Source organism: Protopterus annectens, chromosome 9.part0 (genome assembly GCF_019279795.1).
Source record: "Protopterus annectens isolate FY-2018-M chromosome 9.part0, PAN1.0, whole genome shotgun sequence".
NCBI lineage: Eukaryota > Metazoa > Chordata > Ceratodontiformes > Protopteridae > Protopterus > Protopterus annectens.
This window is the reverse complement of record NC_056743.1, coordinates 1,577,596,184-1,577,613,054: the sequence shown is the minus strand read 5'-3', so window position 1 is coordinate 1,577,613,054 and position 16,871 is coordinate 1,577,596,184.

The following is a 16,871-nucleotide window of genomic DNA, read 5'->3' as shown; positions in this document are numbered from 1 at the left end:
TATATATATATATATATATATATTCATATACATATATATATATATATATATATATATATATATATATATATATATATATATATACACATATACATATACACATATATATATATATATATATATATATATATATATATATATATATATATTTGAAAATGGCAACAAGTCAAGAATAGCACTTAATTTTTGGAGATCATATTCATATAGTTTGCTTATTTCAATATGTAGTATCACATAATAAAATAGAATAAGACCACTAAATTAAACTCAACAATAGAGAACACTGATAACAGTTTTAACAGCATTGTGAAAGAGCACTTTCCCCACACATTACTCAGAAGAAGTTAGGCTTTGACAAACCCCCATAGATCCCCATTCCCCTAATCATATATAATCAGTATCAAGGAATGAAAGCAGTCTTAAATATAAATAAATAAACTCCTAGCTCTCTGGACTAATAGGTCTATTGTATCCTTTTCCTTGACTGTTTTCTTACCTAACCAATACAATAAACTTAATAACCTATGACCAGTCAATTAATGAAGCATGTAAAATGGTGTATGTCACATATCTGACAAACATTGTTCAGAATCATTACCCTGTCATAAAAGAAAATCAAATGTTCATCATTATGATCACTTCTGCGGTAGATATATGGGTTATAACCTGCCAAGGGTGTAACAGCTGGACAGCTTCCTAAGTTTCAGAGCACCTTCCATCGTCATTCCATTAGAGAGCTCAAACAGAGCTACCTAAAAAGACAGGTTTGAATCCCAAGACCTTCAGAGCTTTCCTGCCACTGAAGAAAGCACTCCTCCGCGGGTTCTGAGGATTGACAGTTGTCTTTTACTGTATCATTGCTGGGCATCTAAAGTAAGTACCTTTTGGGGAAAAAATCTCCACGTTTAAAAGTTCATTATTTAAGTCTACTTTCCTAGTTAGGAAAGTTATTTTTCTACTAAGAGTTTGTGTTTTAATGGACATGTCTTGAGACATAACTAAACTTTTCAATGGAAGCGCACTTTTTTCCTGTCAGTTTATAAGGTGTTAAAAACTATTTTTCTTCTCGAGAACAATTTGTTTTTATTTTACATTTTGGGGATGGTGAAGTGTGCTAAAGTGTGTTACTGTGTTTTATTAGCAAAAAGTGATATTTTACTACTTTAAATTTTTACCAGCTTCTGCTGCTTATTTTCCCCAGGACAGATGCAACATTTCCAGCTAGACCATGGAGCAAAGTACCAGTCTTACACGTCCTTCTCCCAGCTACAAAAAGTAAAAGTTATGTAAAAAGCATTTGCAGCCCCAGCAGGCTAGTAATTTGCCTGAGCTATGGTGGGTGCCTCTAATGTGGTCAAAGCTGGTTCCTCAGATGACTCATCTTTTACCACAGATCCCTCTAATGTAGCACCTACAACCTCTATAGACCAGGGGTTAGCCAGATCTTCTGCAGCTGTTAAGGTGCCCTCAGTAGGCAAAGAAGAGTCACTCTTGGTCGTCCTGGGAGAGGGAACAGGGAAATAGTCCCTGTTCAGTCAGAATGTTCTGCCCTTCCCTGGGGAAGCTGCTGCTAGAAACCATGCTGGCCCCATTTTTCTGGTTAAAAAGAAACAGAAAACCAAACATGTACCTGTTCCTGCCCAAGTTTCCCTGGGCAGGAGTAGTTTATCAGGTATGGCTTATGGTCTAATTCAAGCTATTGATCTTCCTTATAAAGTGTTTTCTGGTAAAAGCAAAAAAGAGATGCCTCTTTTCCTGAACAGATTCAAGATTCTGAATCTAGACTGAACGATGAAGGGGCATATGTGGGATTTCTTCTCAAATTATGAGGAAAGTAGGGCATCTGATTCTCCCTGTAAGGGGTTCTCTTTCTCTGAAACTAATTCCAGAATATATCAGTGTTTTCACTGGGGAAAACACTGATATTTCTCAGTGCCACAAAAAGTAATATGAGGTGTTACAAATAGAATTTCTAGAATATTCCCCCATACCTCCTGTGCTGTCAGCATTGGGAGATGTGTGTGTCACTGCATGCAAAGCAGACAAATTGTATAAAGTTCCTCAGTTTTTTTAAGTTTTTATACACTCATCCCAAATGTGACCTAGCAGCTATAGCTTTAGATAATCTAACTGCTGCTAAACATTTAGTTAATCCCAATCTTTTTTTACAGGGACAATGAAATAATTAATATGTACAGGGAAAACGTGTATGCTTCTGCAACTTTAATTTTCAGAATTTTGTATTGTCAGACTGTTATGTTAAAGTTTATTCTGACTAATTGTGAAAGCATGAGGAATGTTTTGTTTGCAGTTTCTTCTTGTGAAGAAAAATCTGCTTTAAATGGTTTAGTTGCTTTCATTTCTTAAATTATAACTTATTGTTTTAAGTATGTGCTCTGTTGACAGTTGTTCTTGGACTAAGAGGTTTGTCTGGCTGTTTTCTCAGAACCTCACAGAAGATGTGAAGAAATTAGAGTTTAAATTATTAAATGGACAGAGGGTTAGTTTTGGAACTGTCTGATATGTAGGTTATCAGAAAATATGATGAGAGGTGTTAAATGATTCAGGGAATCTCTCAGACGTTTCAGCCATCCTTATCCAAAATTTTCAAAGGATTCTTTACCCCCTATTTACTTTTCTTAAGAAACAAAATAAACAATCTCAGCAAAATGCTAATAAACATGTTTAAAAAGCAAAGGCAAGGCTGTTTCAAATGATAGACAGAAGCACCCAAAACAATGGACAGTCTAACAAGCCAGAATGACTTTTTATGGTACAGTGTTGCTCCCTCCCACCCTAGCAGTACCTTTTCCCTTCCAAAAACAGTCTGAATCTACATTTTTCTCTTTGTAAATGGATCATTTCAAACAAAAGGGTTCTGAAGACCATTCATCAATGTTACAAATGGCAGTAGGCTGAAATTCTTCCTTTTCAGGTAGTAATTCCTCCTCCATCAGACCAGACTCCTCTATTCCCCCATCTTTCAATATATTACATCTCAGGGAGCAATAGACCCAGATCCTTCCTCCAAGTTTGGGAAAGGTTTTTGTTCAAGGATGTTTTGGTGACAAAGAAAGAAAATGTCTGGAGACCAGTAACCAGCTTTGGACCTTCCTTTGTTAAACCAATTTGTGTTATTGCCAGGCTCAAAATGCTGTTGCTTCATACAGTGCAACCTCTTCTTCTTTTTTTAAGTTTGCCAGTAACAGTAAATTAAAAAAAAAAACTATTTTTTCATCCCCATTCATCCAGATTTTAGTCATTTCTCAAGGTTTTGTGTGTTTGGATCACATTATCAGTTCTCTGCCTTACCCTTTGGGCTATCAACTGCAGCAAGAGTGTTCACAAAGTGTCTAGCTCCAGTTACAGCCCATTGCAGGATATATGGTATCAACATTTGTCCATATTTAGATGACTTGCTAATATTTGCAGAGTCTTTTTCAAAGTGTCAGGGGTCTCTCTTTTGGGTGAGAGAACTTTACACAAGCTGGGTTTCCAAGAGAACACGCACAAGTCTTTTTTGGTTCCATCACACAGGATTGTGTTCCTGGGGTGTCTGCTAGTTCAAAGAACTTTTCTTTGCAGGAAAAATAGATACATATTGAGATATATTTCTATGTTTTTTCACTCGGACTTCAGTCTCAGCAAGGGAATATGTCAGGATTTTGAGTCCCATGGCATCTATGATTCTCATGATACCTCTGACAAGACTCCACATGAGAAAGACATGATGGTATCAGAAGTCTCTTTGGTCTGAGCACCAACACTTATTATCTTTTTAAATCCCTGTTTTGGGATTTGTCACAAGAGAAATCAGTTGATTAAGAAAGCAAATATCCCAAAACACAGGTTTCCTCTTCTACCCTAATTGTTCCAAAACAGTAGATCATCACAGATATTTTGGTCTTTGCTTGGGGAGCAGTTTCAGGGGCAATAAAAGGGCAAGGTGTTTGGGATACCAAGGACAGATGCAAGCATATAAATATAAAAGAGATACTTATCCTAATCAAGACACTCAACTCTAAATCGTCTTTGGTACCCTGGATCTCTTTAAGTTGTTATAGACAATATCACAGTCATATAGTACATCAACAAGAAAGGGGAAACTTGATCTTACCCCATTTGCAGACTAGCCATATTACCTTGTGATACATATTTACAGCACAATCTCACTCTATAGGCATCCTACATCCCATCACAGCAAAATTGTATGGCAGACAAGCTGAGTAGGACAAAAGAAGACTTTCACGTATGAAAACTAGATCAGAGGGTCTTCCAGGATTTGATACATCTGTGGGGAGTTCTTTAAGTAGACCTCTTTTTCTCCTTTCCAAACAATCAGCTGGAAAAATTCTACTCTAGGATTTCATGTCCTAGAAGACTGATGCTTTTTTCCTTTCTTTGGACATGAAGGATCCAGTATGTTCTTCCACCTCTTCCACTAATATCCAGGGTATTTTTGAAGATTCAGGAAGAATCGCCAAGAATCATTGTGGTGACTCCTTTTTCACCCAGGCACAGTGGTTCTCCCTTTGTTTTGGAAATGATGTGGGGCAATTAACACAAGCTTATTCACAGAATGGATCTACTCACACAAGAACAGTGGTGTTTGATAGACCCCAACTCCAATCAATTTCAAATGGCTACCTGGATGATTGGGTTTTAATTCCCTTTAGGCAGGTGTTTACTGAAGATGTCCAGCAGATATTAATAGAGGCAATAAAGCCTGTTACTAGTAAATCCCACATTAGCAAATAGAAAAGGTTTTGTAGTTAGTGCCAGCAACATAACCAGCACCCTTTTAGGACTAACGTTTCGCTGGTTTTACAATGTTTCTGTGATTTATTATCCTCTTTCTTACTCCTTCATCAAGGTTAATTTATTGGCCATTTCAGCATGCTGGCTCATGAATTCCCCCTTTCAATGCATTATCATGTGAAAATACTTTTGAAAGGGGTTTTACATAAGACAAGAAAACCTGTGGCTCCCTCTAAAAAACTTAATTTTGTAAGAGAAGCTAACACTAACTCCATTCAGTCAGCTCATTAAGCAGACATAAGGTTCTTAACATGGAATACTGTTTAACTGATTCTCTGACCTCAGCAAGAAGAGTGTCTGAGTTGTGATCTTTTATGGTAAATCAACCCTTTTGCATTTTTCACAGAAACAGGGTTTCTTTGAGAACTATCCTTTCTTTTATTAAAAAAGTATCCAAGTTCACTTTAAGCCAGACTATCCATTGCCCTGTTTTCTTTCCTGTACACAAAATGGATGTGCACAGACAACACAGGTAATATTTTCACAGAACAAAATTTTTCAGATCTTCAGATCAGTTGTTCATTTCTTGTGAGGGTAAGAGGAAGGGACAACCTATTTCCAAACTGTTATCTCAGGCTGTCATCTTTTGCTATTTTCACCATATCAAAAACTATTCCAGGTAGGGTCAAGCCTTACTCTACCAGGCCCATGACATTGTCTATGGATTTTTCGAAAGGGTTGGATGCTAGAAATATTCTAGAAGCAGCAATGTGGTCCTATGTGCATATTTTTACAAAGCACTACAAGATTGATTCCCTCTCTAGGTCTAGATTAGGCTCTGCTCAGAACATGGTCCAGGGGATCTTGCACCCTCTTTCTTCCACATTCCAAATTTTGTACACTAAGGTAATCTACCCATATAGTTCCGCCTACTGCAACAGTGATTAATATGATGAACATAGTACTTTTGAAAAAGTAAATTTAGCATAACAGTAGCTGTTCGAATGAGAGCTGGATTCAGTACTAGGCAACATAGGCATGGTGGCTGGGGGGGGGGGGGTGGCACTCTGGCCAGGAAGTTTAAACATCCATTTTAGTTAATTAAGAATATATTTAAAAAATATTTCTTAACACGATGGTGGCAACATCTTGATTAAAGAGGTCCATGGTTGTGTTGCATTCACACATGCCAGCGTGGATTTAAACAGATCCCACAGTTTTTCATTTAAGCCATTCCGTTGAGAGAAAAGGTAAGTAAGTGTGTGTTTGTGTGTGTGTGTGTGTGTGTGTGTGTGTGTGTGTGTGTGTGTGTGTGTGTGTGTGTGTGTGTGTGTATGTAATTTAAACTAGATGTTCATTGCTGTAAGAGAGAGCAGCTGTGTGTGTGTGTGTGTGTGTGTGTGTGTGTGTGTGTGTGTGTGTGTGTGTGTGTGTGTGTGTGTGTGTGAGTGTGTGTGTTGCTGTGTGAGAGAGTAGGTGTGTTGCTATGTAACAACAGAAAGAAGACAGGTGTGTTCATTTAACATACCTCTCAACTGTACATATTTAGCCTCATAGTTTTGGTCTGTTTCTCATAAAATTTGTGGTTTTATGGCAATTCATGGAGGACTGAAGTCACTAAATAATGACATATATATGCGTTTCAGACTTCATATCCTTCAGAAAATGCATGCTAACACAAATCTTGTTATTCAAGCAACTTTCTAAGTTAAAAAGAACAATATTTAAACTCTATCCCTATTTTTGAGCCACTGTATCCACATTATTTTAGGCTTTGTCCAGATTTCTCACACTAAAAGGTTGAGCGGTATGGTATATAATGCCCTAGTTGGCGGGGAGCAATTTATTCAATTAAATTTATCAGGGTTGACCCTGCAACCTGGTTACAAGAGACAAGAGCCTGAATCCTGTACACCAACTACCAGTCTGCTGATGGGATTGTAAGTTTGAGTTTTAGTAAATTTTCAGGGAATTATGAGTTTCAGTGCATTTTCATGGGACTGTGAATTTCAATGCAAGAAACGTTTAGTGCTGCTCATACTGTCAGTTTTCAATGTGGAACTAACTGCTTTGTTTATCAAATGGCAGTCACTGTTTGTGCTGTAGAATTTGAAAACAGTGTTAGTAGCATAACTGCCTTTGGTTCAGAAGGCAGCGGATTCTGCTCCCAGATCATGTAGATGGAATGCTGATATTGAGGGGCTCATTCGATTTCTGATTATTTGTGCATTTTAAGAGGGGATAGTAGCTCTGCACTCCAGAGTGTATTATGTTTTGTATGAGATGCCTAGTAGCTATGAACTTGTTGCCAGTTTTTCCGTTATCCCCTATTGCTTACCATTTTTTAATGTAACATAGGCAATTAATTCTTCAAGGGTAGCAGGCACTGAATTTGTAGATGAAACATTGAACTGTAAAGCTGTTTGCTAGTACCAACCTCTTCATTAGTTACAGATCTATTTAATGTTAAATTATTTGGATGACTTTTACTTCTGCAGAGATTGTGCTTATTGACTGATATGGCTGGATTGTAATGACAGATGTCCAAGTGGTCTTTTATGGTTGAGATTTTCTGAAATGGGTAGTTTTCTCACTATTGGATCATGCATTTTGTTTCATTGCTTACTGGAAGAATATTCAAAACTACAGGTTAAAACACATTCTAAAAAGCTGTGCTGTATTATACAAGGAATATAATTTAATACAATCAGGAAGGTGAATCAAAGAACACATGCAAGGCCCTAAAATGTGTGCAAGGAGCCTATGGTTTGAAAATAGTCCAAAGGTAAATGCAATCCTCCATTGGCCAGTTGCATTTTCTTAGAAAGTGGGTTTTAATGCTATTTCAATGAATGTGAGTTTCAAGGGGAGAGAAGTTTACTGCTCATGCTAAGTCTGTTTTCATTGCAAGACTGTATTTTGTTTGTTTATGAAATGACTATTAGTGTTTGTGCTATTTTATTTCAATATCTGTAATCATTGTAGAAGTAAATAATAAAGCAGTATGCACACTGACAGGTTTGAAGAGTGTTTATGGTAAGTGGAGAGAAAAAGCCAAGTAATGGAACACTGGAATGACTTGGGAGGGGGCTGCAGTGGGGGACAGGTAGAGGGTTGCTGCAGGATGGGCTGCTCTGAGGGGACCCTGCCTAGGGTCCGATTTGTCATGATCAGGCTCTGGCCGCAGTAGATGCTCCCTCCTATAAAGATAGATATAGGTATAATTATAGATATAGATATAAACATAGATATAGATATAGATATAGATATAGATATAGATATTAATGAAGCCTCAGCCTCTCTCTGTCAGTTGGCATGAAAGCTCTGAAGGGCTTGGTGCTCAAACTTTTATTTTTAGGCAGCTCAGCTCAAGCTTTCTAATGATTTGAGTGAGTGGAAGGTGCCCTGAACCTTTGAAAGCTGTCCGGCTTTTATATCCTTGGCAGCATATAACCCATATAGTTAAGGATACTTTAAAATTCATTATTCAAACATCTGCTGCTATGGTAAGTTGGGTTAACTGCACTCTCAGAATTGTACAGTTGTCATGATGTGTCAGACATTTTACAGTTTTAGTTCCTGCCCCTTTGACAGCTAGAGTCACTGAAACGCTTTTTATACTCACTAGCGATTCCTGTGATGACAGAACAAAACTTAGCTCCTGATTTGTGAAAGGAAGCTCATACTGCATCTCTCCAAAAGGGGAATGTCAGATCCTGACCTACTGCAGCCTTCAATTCTTTGTTGAAAATCTTAAACTACTTATGTGTTAACTGCATTGGGTAAGTAAATGGCCCTAATTCAAGAACCATTCCACATGCATACTAACTGCTGTAACCTTTTAGTGAAACATTCATTTTCCAGCACACCACTGCTTACTTACACTATAAAAATGAGCATTCAGTCATTTGCTAATTCAGTCATTTATGCATTTAGTCAAACAAGTTTTAGATATTTTGAGCTGTAAATATGTATATATATATATATATATATATATATATATATATATATATATCTATGGGTCTACTTCAAAACATCTCAAACCCATAACATCTAATTTCATAACATTGAGACCAGAACATCTAAAACCCAAATCGTCCAAAACTCATAACATCAAATTTCATAACATCGAAAATGTGCATCAGAACATCAAACACTACAAATCACAAGAAAATAACATCCCCTCCACATATAACGACACCAAACTACCAAACACACTTCTTACTATGTTTCTGCAGGGGGGCAAGCCCCCAGAACCTCCCACCCCCCACCCCATAAATTAAATATACCAACTCCAAGATAACACTACAGTGGGAAAAAGTAAATTGCCTAACCCCACTGTATCAAGCCCCCTCGCAGAAACTTAGTAAAATGTGTGTTTGGTAGATTGGTGTTGTTATATGTGGAAGGGATGTTATTTTCATGTGATTTGTAGTGTTAGATGTTATGAAATTCGATGTTATGGGTTTTAGATGTTCTGGTCGCAATGTTATAAAATTAGATGTTATGGGTTTTAGATGTTTTGAAGGGCACCCATATATATATATATATATATATATATATATATATATATATATATATATATATATATATATATATATATTTATATATATATATATATAGAGATATATATATATGGGTACATGTCACTTCCCCTAAAACCCATTTCACCTAAACTCATTTCAATGAGACCAAATCACCTAAAGTTCATTTCTCTTAAAACTAATTTCACCTAAAACTCATTTCACTGACAAGTAGTACTCTAACGCAATTGAAAGGTGTATGTCCTTTTCCCCACGGTAATGCAATCCTGGAGTTAGTATATATATATATATATATATATATATATATATATATATATATATATATATATATATATATATTAAGGGGGGTGCAGCCTAATTGTCTTTTATCAAATAATGTAAAACAAAACCAGACATGAAACCAAAATAAGTGGGGGGCTGCACCCCCCACACCCCCCTTAATATATATACTAACTCCAGGATCCCACTACAGCTGGGAAAAGGACATATACCTTTAACTTGCCTTATTGTACTACTTGTCAGTGAAATGAGTTTTAGGTGAAATAAACTTTAGGTGATTTGGTCTCAGTGAAATGAGCTTAGGTGAAATGGGTTTTAGGTGAAGTGACACGTACCCATATATAGATATATATATATATATATATATATATATATATATATATATATATATAGAGAGAGAGAGAGAGAGAGAGAGAAAGATATATAGATATAGATATACATATAGATATAGATTTATATATAGATAGATATAATTTGTATAAACAAACATCGACTAACACAGTAGTTGACCATCACATCATCAACTCAAACAGAGTAACTACATATTTAGTTACGTATTAATAGAAATGAAACACAAATTATCAACTTAACACAAAGTTATGCCTGGTCCGATGGTGCAGAACACAGAGCCTGACTGCAAACCAGGTGACTAGCTGCCTTAGCACTGAAAGAGGCATGCAGGGAGGGAGAGTAGTGAAGGGGCATGGCCCACATACTTTCCCGGGAGGGGGGTTGATGTTCGTACTCAGAGGCACACTGGACAGTGTGATTTCCCTTATGGATATCAGGAATACCGCCACTCATGCTTTTGGGAGAGGCAGGATTGCTTGGTGGAAATACCCCTTGTAGAAGTGAGGGGATTGTATAACATATCCCATCCCTAGTACTCTGCAAACAAAGGATAAAGAAGCAGCAAAAAAAAAATCTTGAACCACCTCTGATGACTGTCTAAATGATAATTCCTTCTGGTCAACTATTGCCCCATGTTGCAGAACACACATGCCAACTGACTTCATGAGCAACAAACAAAGGGGACAAAATAAGTGAAAAAAACTCCCTTCATTGCTTTGTAATCCTGACAATACTACAAACTGTAACTTTCTGTAGTCTGTTCACTAATTACAACTAGAAGCAGAGATCAAAATAAACACACCAAAAGTCACCTTGTATTACAGATGCCTAATGTGTTTTGCTTGTAAGTAAAGGGCAGTGCCCTATACACCTCTGAAATTGGGGGCTTCACCCTCATACCCCTTTCCTTTTGCAAACTAACTCCATAATTGTGCAAATATGTCTATAATGGAGTACACTGCAAATGAGGTTTGGTAACAAACCAAATTGTCATGGGACATCTTCAGAGTGGGGTTAGTTAATTATATTAATTAGCAGGAAGAAAGGGTTAATTGGTAAGGGATAATTGGGAGGAATTTAGGTATGGGCAGGGTGGGGCTTAAGGGATTTATGCAAGTGTAACTGGGTAAGAAATCACATTTTGGCATGAACTTGCTATGGCAAGCGATGTCCGTGATGACCTGTAGGCATTCTGAGGGAGAGGTAGTCCATAATTAATGTTAGCAGATGTGAAGAAGGCGTTGTGGTGGTAGAGGAGATGTTTGCTTTGCTGTGCAGATGCAGGACGGGCAGTTGTAGTGAAGTACAGATGCAAAATCAAGGGGGCATTTGGGTAATTAGGTTGTTTTAAAGGGATTAGATTGAGCTCCTTATCTTTGTTGATGGCGGGGTCGCATTTGGCCAGTAGCAGGTCCAAGGGATGCATGGTTGGCAGGTTAGCTGTCATTTAGCAGGTGCTGCAGTCCTTTCCTTCCCTGTGGTGCTGTTGTATTGCTGATAGGGATCCAGTTCATTCACTGGAAGAGCTTTGGAGTGAAGTAGCTCAATTCCCTAGTTGGTAGGGTGGGAGCATTTTGTATTGTCATACTGTTAGGGAAGGGATTTTATTAAAAAAAAAACAAACAAACAAAAAAAAAAAAAAAAAAAAAAAAACGGCTTTGCTCTTGGCATGGAAGTGGCCAGTCGTGCAGTCCTTTGCAAGAGTTATACACCTCCTTTTCATCCGCTCATGGTGGTCTTGCATGTCTTTCCTCACCTCGGCTTAGTTCAGTTGTGGTTTGTGGGCCAGAGGGAGCTGTGCTAGCCATTTCTCGGACTGTGAGTTCCTGTGGGGAGGAGGTTGCTATTGCATATGCGAGGAGTATCGTCGGAAATTCATATTTAAAAAAAAAACACTTTGATGGAGGCTATTAATGGCCTGTGATCATACCTCTCAACCTCTTAGTGCAAGAAATGTGGACAAAGCCCGACAAAATGGGGGGACAAAGGCCTAAAAACATGGACGTATTTTAAATATTGCTCTTAGAAACTTGGAAAGTTGCTAGAATAACAGGGTTTGTTTTAACATACATTATCTGAAGGATTTGAAGTCTAAAACTAAAATGTATGTCATTATTTAGTGACTTCAGTCCTCAGTTCATCCCAGTGATTTGTCAGAAAACCACAAATTTTATGAGGAACAGACCAAAAATATGAGCCAAAAATCTGGACATTCTGCAAAAATCTGTACAGTTGAGAGGTATGCCTGTGATGGTTTAAACATTTATGTGCTGCATTTGAGGTGATCGATGATCTTGCCTCTTGACTGTCTCTATTTTCATGTACATTTGGCTGTGTTGGTTATGGAAGGCTAGACCTCTAGGGATTCTAGTGCTACTGAGTTCAATAAGGCTGTTGAGTTTAGAGTGGATCTCGAGTTATTGCTGAAGCACTTGAACCTCTGGTATCCACCTCTGCTTCATCCCTTCATGCTGGGTACTGGTCGCGGTTAGAGGAGTGTTAGCTTTACAGCAGCAGTAGATGCACATGTGAGAAGCGACTTAGAGCAGAGTTAGGGTACTGCCAATTCACAGATGCATCTCTTCAAGGTAATTATTTATTTATTAAAGTGAAATTGAAAATGAGGACAGATGTTGAATTTTGGACTTCATACATTTCTGAAATGCATGGGGTGAGTGGGACAGATGTTGAATTTTGGACTTCATACATTTCTGAAATGCATGGGGTGAGTGGGGGTTGGTCATACAGATTGGTCTGTTTTCTTGAGTGTTTGCTTGTTGGGCAGATGAGTTCGGGACTGTGGATCCATTCGTGCTCAGCAGGTCATGTGCATGTGCATTTCCGTAGAAGGGGATTACAGCTATTAGCACATATGCACGGGAAGCCATCCCAGTTTGTGAGGGGGAGGATTTTCGACAGTCAGGCACCTTTGTTTCATAAGGTTGGTACTGTTCAGTAAATGGTGGTGTGTTTTTTTCTAATCGCACTTCACTAATGGCCTGTGTTTCTTATGACAGTTAAGCCACTGAGCTTTCTTCAGCCGGGCATTAGGCAATGGTGTTAGTTTTGTCCCCTTTTTCTTTCTAAAAACGAGTCCTAATCTTCTATGTTGCACGCTGCGTAGCCCTCAGTATCCCACACCTTAAGTTAAAGCAGTGAGGTAGCTAGACACACACATCCCTGTTGCACTTTGACTTCATATTCTTACGTGGGCCTCCTTTTAATATTTAAAAATGTAAGCATCTTTCTATGCTTTCATACTAATAAGGAATGATCAAATAAAAGAAAAACAAAAAAAAAAAAAAAAAAACAAAGCAGTCCAGATCTCTCGCTCGCTCTAATAGGTTGAGAGACATAGAGTCTTGACTGTACAGATCTTTGCAGAAGGTCCAGATTTTGTGTCATATGTTGCCGCTTTTCATAAAATGCTGTTTTTTCCAGCAATTATTCAAGATTTAAGTCACAATTAATGAGGTTTCTGGGCTCAGACTTCATACTCTTGAGAACATGTACAGTCGGCGGGAAGGTGAGCTGTTTTTGAGCCTTTTGTTTTCACTTGTTCGGAGCAGCACTCAGATGGATCACTTGACCAGCTGACGCTAAGATCAAAGGGAAGTTTTGCTGTTCGTCAGAGGGATAGAGCAATGGGTGAGTGTGTAGACTAAAAAACATAAAAAAAAAAAAAACAAAGTGATGATGAAGTCCTCTGTTTTTTGTTTGGAATTGGCAGTCCATTGGCTTCTCGCTAATGGGAGGCAATCGCTACTGATGTTATTAAATCAATTTGACTTGCAGTCTGGTTTGCCAATTCTATTACTTTAGGAATGCATGGCATGGAGGCTCTTGATTTCCGGTGAAGGAGTTCACAATAGGTGTTTTAGTCATGGAGATATCCATTTGTTTGTGTTTAAGGTATAAACATCATCATAGCTACTGAATGGCAGTCGTGCACCTTTTATAGACTTCTGGTTTCCTGGCAATTTAATGACAGCTGATTAACAACAGAGGTTAGGAAATGTCAGATGTGGGTTTTAGACTCTTACCCCTTCAGAAATCCAGGCTGCAAACCCATGCTATCACATTTGAGTTTCTGTTGGACAGTGGGCCATGCTATTCCAAAGACATGCATCTGGAGCATTTCTCCCCGGGCCTCCGCTGAAAACAGGCTCTGTGGAACCTAGTCGGACTTTCTCGGTCAACAAATGATAAATAAAATAAATAAATTATTCAGAGTAGGTCTAGATTTCTTGCTCCAATAGGTTGCGTAGCATGCTCTTGTAGGGTCGGTTCCACAGTGCTACTGCACAAGTGTGGTCTATAGTGAGTGAGCGCCATTATAGCTTGATTTGGGCAGGTTAAGGGTGTGCAGTTTGTCTTTAAAGGAGAGCTGTTGTATAGGGACATGGTGAATTTGCATTTTGTATTGCAATAATGTATGTCTTGCTAAGGTGATTTGGCTGTAGGAAGTTGTGCCCTTGGCCAGATTTCTGGCTTTGAGCAGCTGAAAGGAATGACTAAGGAGAGAGAGAGAGAGAAGTGGGAGGGGCAGGAGGAGACAGAATTTTACTGGTTTCTTAACAACGGTAACTAGCATAGTCACCAGAGGGTTAAGGGATACTGTTCACTTATACAGTTATAGCAAAAAAAAGAGAGAAATTTAGTGAAATAATATGGTTCCTTCAAATGTCCTTGTGTATTGCAGTTGATTTACATTTATCTTTCCTTGCAGATGGTGTTACCCTGGGTTTCAGTTGTTGGAGTGTTATGCAATGGGGGCACAGAAGATGTCAACGCAGAGCTCGGATCAGCTGGAGGGCTGAAAGAAGTGGTCTCCTTAGAGGACTGATGTTGATGCAAAGGTTTTCTGTTGTTGGAGTTGTACAGAGGGAGGTCACTGGTAATGATTCATTTTACCTATTCATTTAGTGTGTGTGTTGAGCGGTAAGTGAGCACTGTGGTGATTAGTAAGGATGAGATACGACAGCAGCCTGATGAAATAGGTTAGTTTTAATTATGGGGAGGTTGGGGCCATCTACAGATGGGGCATTCCTGAAGATAGCGAGGGGAGCATTTATACCTTTGCTTACTGCTGGAATTGTAAGGAAGTAGTGGAATATGGGGACAGTCAGAACTGCGGTTGAGCTGGAGTTTGGAGCTTGTTGACTGAAAAATTGGGCTTGTCGCAAAGGGCAGTGAAAAGGGGTCTTGTGACCTTTGGAAAAGGGGTGTGTGTGTAAGGGGAAAGATAAGGATATGCAATTCATTGGCGGGATGGGGTTTCATCTGATGGAATTAGGAGGTTTAAACAAATTAAGGTTTGAGGTTTTTGCTTCCTACCTTTCATGTGAGAGGATCTATGGTATTACATTTATTTAGGTGCTAGGTAATGTATGGCAGTTAGTTGGGCAGGTATTCAGCAGTACAAGTGACAGGTGGGCAAGGTATGTTCATTTGGGCATCCTGAATTTTGGGGGGGTTAATTTGTTACGTGGTTAATACATGGGGTTTTCTTAGGTGTTTCTTATAACAATACCTAAGCCTTTTATTTTCTTTTTCAGGTGCTCATTTAGGTTAGTAATAGTTCATAGGGGTTATGATTACTGTAGCTGCAGGTGCTTAAGGTAAATTGGGGGCGTGGTGAGACAGGTGTTTAGTTTGCACGAGGGGGGATTTTGTGTAGCACATATGTGAGGTAGAGTTACAATAGGTGAGTGGTTTTTGGGGGTTGGGGTGAAACATTGGTTGGGGTAATGTAGGGGTAAGGGAGGAGGAGGTTGTTGGGGGCAGGGAAAATGCAGGGTAGTCATCACTTAGGGAGAGTTTAAGGTTTCCACTGGTGGGGCAGAGTCGAAGCAATGACACGAGCATAGGGAGTTACTAGGCTAATGTCTCCAAGGTGCTGACTATCTAGCAAGTTCAGCCTTTACTATCATTGGAGCCCTTGTTGCCCTTATCCAAGAGGGACAGGGGTGGGGGCCCCTGGGGTGAATTATGGCTACTTATTCAGTTCTTCAAATTGTGTTTGGACAGGGCCAATAAGGTGTTTTGCTTGACATGAAGTGTTTTTTTTTTCCAAAGGAGGGCATCTTCTGTGGACAAATCTATCCTTCAAGCAGGTTCTACTAATGTTACACAAAAGATATGGTCTTTAGACCACGTACTATGGGTACAATTGACTTACACATTGGGCTGATGGGAGGTGATTCAGTGTATGTTTGATTGGAGGTATGTGAGGAACTGCATGCCACGTTGGATACACAGAAGCTAGTAGTATTAAACATAGGTTTGGTTTTGGGACTCCTTGCATACATAGCTCAGGTTACTGCATTACCAGATATAGAAGTAACAAATGGGAAGTAATATTTGGAGGGTTGGTTAACTCATTCACTCTGGAGTAGCTCAGAAAATGCTGCCTGTTTACTTCCACCATAGGAACAACAGTGCAGCCTGAGCTAATTTTCAGAAAATCCATTTGTAATACTATACAGAAAACAAATGTTCATAACTCTTTAACTATAAACGTTAGACTAAAAATGTAAACATGAAAGTTGTTCAGCAGACACTGACCTTTCCAACTGTGTAAATGTTGATAGTGTATATCTAAGTCATTATTAAATGTTTGGCAAGGAATGCTGATATTGTGCATATTTTTTTTACCTTTTTGGAAAAACAAAGCACAATATCTTGGTCAATGTACCATATAGACCCATACAATTTGTCCCGGTCCCCTTCAATAACACACATCACACCAAATGACATTTGACTACCTTTATTAAATTTCCATAACATAGTCTTGATCACCAACTTTATTAATTACAGCTATTCATGATATAATTGATTCTAAATACAGCATAACATCCTTGTAATGTTAATCAGGGCAGCGTACCTACTCACCCTGCCCCAGTAAGCAGCGTCCGTACCTCTACTCACTTACTTTAC